The following is a 9,181-nucleotide window of genomic DNA, read 5'->3' as shown; positions in this document are numbered from 1 at the left end:
CATGAAGCTCCAAGAACTTCTCCAAGAGTTCTTTAGCAGAGTCATAGGCGCCAATCCGGTTGACTTCTTGAGGCGGTAGAACATTTAGGAAATGAAACTCTACCTTATAGTTTGCCACAAAATCAGTCTGCTGCTTCTTATTCTATTAGTGTTCTTCTTCTTTTTCTCTATTCTCATCCTTCGGTGCTTCAAAATCATATTTAATTGTTAGAAGAATATCAAAGTCAATTTTAAAGAATACCTTCATCTGGCGCTTTCAAAGCTCTAACTCCCCCTCTAACTTCGTTGGGTGAATGCTTGATCTGACCATCTTCTTGTTACTTTAGTTAGCAATTAGTCCTTCTAAGGCAACTTGGCTCTGATATCACTTATTGGATTGAGTGGACCGGCTAGAGGGGGGGTTGGATAGACGATCTGCAATTAAAATTGAAATTTCTCTAGCTAACTTGCTAGCAAGGACACACTGATTAATTAAAAATAGTTAACATAAAAATAATGGTAAGGAGACAGATATTTTACTTGGTTAATCTAGGTAGTTATTAATCTAAGACAGTTGAAAGTGCACTAATTAACTCCTTCGACAAAGGTTAGAGGCGAAAAAGCCCCTTACAACAATTGAAAGTTCAAAAAGAAATATAGAAATGAGTACATGTGTGTGTACTTTACAATTGACTTTAGGGTGCTATTTATAGGCCACTGGTCAAAGTGACCGTTTGGTGACGTAGCACATTGGTGGCACCTTGGACACTTGGAGGCGCCTCCAGTTGGACAAGTTTTATCCTTATCGCAGCTAATGTCTTTCTAATCTAGTGGATTGGAGGCACCTCGGTTCATTGGAGGTGCATCGGGTGTGTTGACATGGAATCTTGCTCTTATCCACACTGCAACATCTCCTTGCCATCAAATGCGCCTTATGCTGATCGGAGGTGCCTCGAGTCTCTTCCACGACAGCTGATCTACTAGGAAATAGAGGCGCTTCAAGTCAATTGAGGTGTCTCGGTTCTTCAAGTCTTCATGGTCAACTTTTGAGTTGACCATTTTTTGACTCCGCTCACTTGGGTGATGATTCTCCTGTTTAGAGTTGAGTTCACCCAAATCCAACTCTGACATTTTCCTCGAGTAGGGTTTCTCCCCAGCTTCTAGTTCTTCAGATGTGCCGCACATGTCCTTCTCGCTCCACTGGTGTACTCTTCCATTACTTCTCGTCCCTTAAATGGACAGATCCCGTTAACTTCCTTCTCGCGCCATCATTCTTGTTCACTACGTCTTCCGCTAGACTTCTTGTATTTATAAGTTCCTACACACTTAGACACAAGCTCTCAAACTAATAGGATCTAACTTAACTCGGTCGATCAACATCAAAACTACCCCGGGATACTTATAATATCGATTGACACTTGGTAGATAGATACTGGTGCTACTACTTACATAAGTGTCACTATGCAGGGTTGTCTCAAGAGATAACTTTCACTTCATGGTGAAAGATACATCTATAAGAATAATGGTAAGAAGGCTAAAATCGAGTCGATTGGTGTTTTTATACTTTGTTTAGGAACTAATGGTTTTTTTAGGTTTAGAAAATATATTTATTGTATCATCTTTTCAATGAAATTTAATTTTAATTTCTTGTTTGGACAAATTAGATTATTCTTGTTCATTTAGAAATAAAATTTTCAATATTATCTTTAATTCAATGTTTATTGACAATGGTACCATAGTTGATAAAATTTATAAATTAAACACCATAACTCCTATGAATGACAACATGATAATGCATAATATAAGTATGAAACACAAATTGACTAATGAGAATTCATCCATATTGTGGCATAAATATTTTGGACATATATCTTGACAACGTTTAGAAATGTTAATGTTACATGGAATTCTCGATTCTCTTGAGATGTCAGACTTTGATATCTATATAGAGTGTGTTAAAGGGAAGACAATTAACAAAACAAATAAGGGAGCAAATCGTTGTAGTGACGTTTTATAGCTAATACATACGGATATTTGTAGACCATTCCCTAAGACATCCTGGAATGACCAAACATATTTTATTAGCTTTATAGATGACTACTCTCAATTCAATTATTTGTACCTTATTCATTGGAAGTTGCAATTGTTGGACATGCTCAAAATGAACTAGGTAAGAAAATTAAAGTCGTCTGATCCGACTATGGAGATGAATATTATGGTCGATATGATGGATCAGATGAATAACGTCCAAGACTTTTTGTGAACTACCTTGCTAAGTGTGGGATTGTGCCTCAATATACCATGTCTGATACACCCAATTAGAATGGTGTAGCTAAGCATCACAATCCAACACTAAAAGATATGCTGAGAAGTATGATGACCTTTATTTTTTTGTCAGAGTCTTTGTGGGATTAGACACTCAAGCTTGCACTTTACTTACTTAATAGAGTAATTAGTAAGACAGTAACTAAAATCCCATTCAAGATATGGATAGATAGGAAGCCTAACATTAAGCATTTACACGTCCAGAGTTATCCAGTTGAGGCAAGACCTTACACAACTAATGAAAGCAAAAAAATAGTTAGCTGCAATTTTATAGGTTTCTTTGAGAAATTAGGGGGGTATAAATTTCATGATCCCTCTAATAGATCCTTCTTAGAAACAGAAGAAGCTAAATTCATTAAGGATAGTGAGAGTGATAAGGTCAAGAAGGTATCTTTTGAGAAAATCGTTAGCAATTCTTTTATGATCACTACTAATGTAATTAGTAACAATATAGTTTCCATACCACACATTATGGATATTGTACATTCAATGAGAGTAGTGAGTAAAGATATTCTCATGTCATCTCCAATGTAATTGGAAGAGCCTATCACTTAGATTGAAGTATTACCTCATATTGATGAACAAGTATCTCGACCACCTCAAGTACAAGTGCCTTTAAGGTGATCCACAGGGAACGGAGAATCACAACTTCTCATAATTATACTTATCTCTAACAACATGATTTTGACAAAGGGTTAGAAAGTAATCTTGCATTTTTTTCAAGAGGTCAAATAATGCTTTAATCCTAAAAAGTGGATTAATGTCATACAAGAAGAGTTGAATTCTATAGCTGGCAATGACGTTTAGGAACTTGTCAAATTGTCTGGATGTTCGAAGCCCGTTAGTTATAATGGACATTTAAAATCAAGCGTGATTTGAAAGGCAATGTTAAAAAGTATAAGACTAGTCTTGTTGATAAGGAATTCACTCAGAAGGAAAACATTGATTACAAAGAGACTTTCTCATCTGTGTAGACAAAAGACTCTCTTTGAGTAATCATGACACTTGTAGCTCATTATGATCTAGAGCTACATTAAATTAATGTAAAGACTGTGTTCCTCAATGGAGACATTAAGGAGTCTATATGTATGATGCAATTAGAGAATTTTTAGTCCTCAAACTCAAAGCATCTAATATGTAGATTAAAGAAGTTCATTTATGGTTTGAAACAGATGTCCCGTCAATGGTATCAGAAATTTAATTAAGTGGTTGTCTCGTTTGACTTTAGAGAAAACTCTGTTGATCAGTGCATAAGATAATTATACTTGTTCTATACATGGACAATATATTATTTGTGAAAATAATAAGGCTACGTTTGGTACGAATGATGAGATTATTGAATGATAAGTAAATGTGTGACTAAAATAATGATAGATGAGGATGTGTAATATGTGTGATAAAATTTTGTTATGTTTGGTTTGATTTTTATGTCTAGGATTAAGTGAATGAGATTTCTTAATATGACAAAAATACCCTCAACTTATTTTTTTATGCAGAGTCTCGAAAGAGGAGATCTTCAGGAATGCAAAGCGGCCATGTGTACGGTGATCTTCAGGATTGCCAAATCAGAATGCCAAAATTAATTTTGTAATGTGATTTCCTAGATTCTTCCTCATGAAATTCTCATAAAAAGAATGCTGCAATGCTGGATAGTGATGATGCCGACGGTGTAAGTTCATCCAGCTGGGAAATTATCATAATTCAACTAACCATACAAATATACTAGAACACAACCCAAGATAATTGTAGAGACATGAAAGTTAACATTCAAAACACAATCCATGCCAAAAAAATATGTTTAGCTGCATAAAAAGTAATTGCACAAAATTTGATCTATTACATCCAAATCGTAATTGCACAAAATTTGATCTATTACATCAAAATCTGAACCAAAAACTACATACCTTATACGTAGAAAACAGTTGATCAAAATAATTACAACATTGTTTAAGTTCAAAATACTATTACCCCAAAAGTGCACTGTCATGCGAGAAGCCATTGTGTTAGCCTCCTCTAAGCAGCTTCCTCTCTAAGCTCAATCTTCCGCCATGACCCAAACGCAAGAAAAGTGATAATTTATTATGGTTGTCCACCAATAACTCAGTAACACTCACTTTCTCGTCCTCCGTCTGTTCTGAAATTTTTTCCATGGCATCTAAAACTTTGTCTTGTGTGATAGACATCTTCTTGTCAGATGCTTCTGTTGCTAATTGTTTGATGAGTTCCGTCATTGTATTTTTGGTTATGTCTGCGAAATTGTTTATGGCTTCCACTATTGCATCATCACTGTCATCCACTTGCTTCCGTTTTTTACCCTTCGATTGCACACTTGCTGTTGGTTTGGATGATGGTGTGACAGATATGAACATCGACTCAGCAGCTCCCTCGTCCAAAGGAAATAGGTCTTCAAGGTTCATACCTATGCTGTTAGCTACTTCAACATTCATTTTATTAAGGACATCCTGAACTGCAGAAGTGAAGTGCTCAGAATTCTCGCCTATTGCTCGGTCATTTCCAAAAATTTCACACCAGTCATTGTAATATGTCCACCTCTTGTGTTTCATGGCATGTGCATTGTTGTCCACCTATAAAGATGAAGAAGTAAAGTTTACTAGAATGGAAAAAAAGTGCATAAATTTTACTAAAATAAACTACCATAATAAGTGCATCCCATGTCTCATTCGAAGCTTCAATGGTTTTCTCGGTGTCATTCCATCCTACTCCACTTTTACTTAATATTGTCACCAAATTGCCATACATTTTCTTCCACACATGCACTTTAGAGTTAATATGTGGGTTACCACATAAGTTTGTCTCCGAAAATGCTGCCTTCATCCGACGTTCCAAGAAACCCAAGTACCCTGCTCGAAATCCATTACAACTTTTCCAACCTTCGATGATAGCCTCTTTTAATGCTTGTATTAAAACCTCTTCCTCACGTTCACTCCAACCACGTCTCGTTTTATCTGTTTTCTTACCTTTGTCTGCACAATTCTGCGATGTTACTCCATTTTCCATGCTTATGAAGTTGTCGATATCCTGGTCCAAGTGAAAACAAAGCAAAAGACTTAATTATATCAAAATTCTATAATACTTACAACAATAAAATAAAAAGGTAAAAGAAAACAAATATAACAACTATCTTTAAGTCACATTCATTCATTAAAACAAAAAACATGGAGTGCAGCTATGTCGCCAAAAAACATCAAAAGTCAGAGTACATCTCTTGCAAAAATAATATGACCAAAGTACAACAATCAGAATGATTTATGAATGAGTGTTCCACATCGACAATGTCAAATTTTCTCTCCATATATCCCAGTCATCAGATGCGTCGAAATTGTTGATGAAATCTTCTTCTATCTCATGGGTCGGACTGACTACCTCATCATTAACTTCCTCAATGGGATCATCGGGCATTTCAGACCGGATGAAGTTGTGTAACAACATACAAGCCAATATGATTCTGTTTTGTGTTTTCAGTGGATTTCGAAGTATGACCCATCTCTTTTTCAATAAACCAAAGGCTCTTTCAATCACATTACGAGATGGAGAGTGTCTCCAATTGAATAGCTCCTTATAATTTTGTGGACTGACTGCACGGTTTCCCCAAGCATCTCTATGATATCATACTCGCCTATAAGGAGTCAAGAATCCCTCGACATTGGCATATCCATTGTCACACAAATAATAATGGCCTGCATACAATAATTAAATCAGTATAACAATTAAAACTGAAATACAACTTCTCATACGTTATATTTAATTGAAAGTTTCAGATTATATTAACCTCTTGGATATATTAACACAAAAATTTGTTTTTACATACAACAATTAAATCAGTATAACAATTAAAACTGAAATACAACTTCTCGTACGTTATATTTAATAGAAAATTTCAGATTATATTAACCTCTTGGAACTTTGAGTGTATCATCACGGGTCAATGCATCACTTAGAACTCTAGCATCTGCTGCAGATCCCTCCCACCCAGTAAGTGCGTAAATGAAATTCATGTCCTTGTCGCAAACCCCAAGAACATTGACTGCAATAGTACCTTTTCTTGTTATGTATTTCCCCTTCTCTAAGCTGGGTACATGAACATTGACATACGTTCCGTCCAATGCACCGAGACATCCCTATAGAATTTAACATTTATACAGTTTACAATTTTGTAATGCAAATATGTTACATTTTAATTTACACATAAAATTTGTACTAAATATACTAAAAACACATTGAAATTACCTTGAACCATTTCCAAGGTTCGTTGGTGCAACTGTGATCGACAGGGGAGGGTTTAACCAGCAATATAGGATGTAGCAACAGAATTGATCGCAGAACTTCATGGAAATGAGTGCTAATTGTGTGTCCACTACGTATATAGTCATGACCAGCAACTCTATTTTTCTTGTGATGAGCCAATATAGATAGAAACATTGCGACCTTCTCTTCAATGCAGACATATCTAGACTCTACGAGCCCTCCAACATGAGTTAACAAGTAACACAATCGTGCAAATGTGTTCTGATTCATCCTCAAGTTCAACACACACTGAACATCTCCTATTTCAATAATCCTATGCAAATGGTTCATTTGCGCATTTATTCTTTGCGTCATGTTGTACGGGACTGGTGTTCGACGTGGCTCACGAAGTCGTTTGGAACGTATTTTTCGCCGATGTCGTGATAAAAGTGACAAAATCAAAAATGATCGACACATAATTTGGTGCAGCATCACAAATAGTAGAATGTACCTATGGTTAATGGCCATCTTGCAAAGATACTTCACAAGAAATTATATTTTCAAAGGTTATTAACAATAAAGTTCGAAAAAATTCTTATATAAGGTTGGACTTAAAGAAAAAAATATTTAGATTTGTGAGTAAATATCGTAGTTTTTGCAACACCATATTGTGCCTAAAATACATGTGATATTTTTTTTTAATCATAAAATTTATTCAGATTTTGAGCCAAAATCCAAGAAAAACATAATATACATAGAACGGTGACTACCAAAACCATAAAATATCATGCAAGATTAGGAAAAAATCAGAACATTTCAACCACAACAGGTTGGGTATCCATAAAAGAGTATCCACACAAGGAAACTCGAAACACATTTGTTCCAGTGTTCCCACCAACTGCAGCAAAATGATCGATAAAATTTTTGAGAGCCTAACTCATCTCGTTTATGACAAACGAACATGTTTAGAACAACCCGAAAAGTAGGCTATTAAAATAAAAGACATAAAAAAGCAGTCACGATTACGCACAAAATTTTGAGATTTGATACATTTTAGGGGGTAAAACTTTCATTTTTTCCCTAAAAATCCATGATAAACCTCAGGAAAGCTTTCGATTTGAATAAGAAAGAACAATGCACGAGCAGGATCGAACATCCAAACATTATGACACGTTTAATAACAATGAAGAAAGGTGCAGAAACAAAATCAATGTCGTGCGGAAACAATACAGTTTTTGCAACACCATATTAAAATAAATATCATAGTCGCAGATTTAGATGAAGATTTACCGTCGAGAAGGGAGGACGTATGAATCTTCTAATAGGCCGACGACTTCTTTTCAATTTTACAGATTTCGCGTGCAGGAGAGAAAGCTTGTTCGACGCATGTTTTGTACGATGGAGAGGAAAGTGATGGGTTTATTTTTTATTTTGGGTAGGGCAAAGGTTATTTTGGGAATAAAAGAGGTGATATAAAGTGTGGATTATTAGTCATTGTTTTTTTTATGGGTTTAATTATACAGCTTTAACACAACTTTATCCTTTCTTGGAAGGAGTGAATCGGTTTATCTAAAATTGAACCAAACATGGGATAAACCCATGAATTTTACCTTAATCAATCACTATCATCCAAACCAAACACAGCATAAGGGTCTACTGCATGAAACCAAATCATTTCTATATGGTATTTTTGAAATAAAAGATTTTGGTGAACCATCCTTTATTTTAGGCATACAGATTTGTTGTGATCGTTCAATAAACATTCTTGGACTATCACAAAAGGCTTGCATTAAAAATGTTCTTATAAAATATAGTATGCAGAATTATGGACCTGGTGACAAATTCAACTTGTAGCAGTGTCTATGATTTGAACTTGAAATAAAGGAGATGGAATAATTTCCTTATGCATTAGTTGTGAGAAGTCTCATATATGCACAGGTTTGTACACGACTAGATATAGCGTTTATAATAGAGATGTTAGACAGATATGTTAATAACCTAGAACCGTCACACTGGAAATCAATAAAGAGAGTAATGCAGTATTTGCAAAGAACTAAATGATACATACTCATGCATTGGAGGTTAAATCACCTGGAGGTGATTGGATATTTAGACTTTGATTTTGTTGGATACTTAGATACTAGGAGGTCCACTGCAAGGCTATATTTTTATGTTTACTGGAGGGACTATATCTTGGCAGAGCGTTAAGCTGACACTACTAGCCACTGGAGGCAAAGTTAGTAGCATGCTGGAAGCATCTAATGATATTTGGCTATGGAGTTTCATCATAACCCTGTAGATCATTAATGGCATTGACAGACCATTAAGGATCAACTATGATAATAAAGTTGCAAAATTGTATATTAAGAACAATCTCACTTTATCGAAGTCCAAGCACATCAACATCAAGTTTTTGGTAGTTAAAGAAAGAGTTCAGAGCTATCAAGTCATGATTGAACATATCAGCACAGATTCCATGTTGGCAGGTCTACTTATTAAGGGCTTGGTGCATAAGGCGTTTCATAGGCATGTTGTGAATATGAGAGTTCTTCTTATGGAACAACTTAAAGTTTATAAACACAAACATTTATTTATTGCTCTATGTTTATAAATACAAACATTTTATTTTAAT

The sequence above is a fragment of the Zingiber officinale genome, chromosome 4A, assembly GCF_018446385.1.
Source record: "Zingiber officinale cultivar Zhangliang chromosome 4A, Zo_v1.1, whole genome shotgun sequence".
NCBI lineage: Eukaryota > Viridiplantae > Streptophyta > Magnoliopsida > Zingiberales > Zingiberaceae > Zingiber > Zingiber officinale.
Note: the sequence above shows the minus strand (reverse complement) of the source record.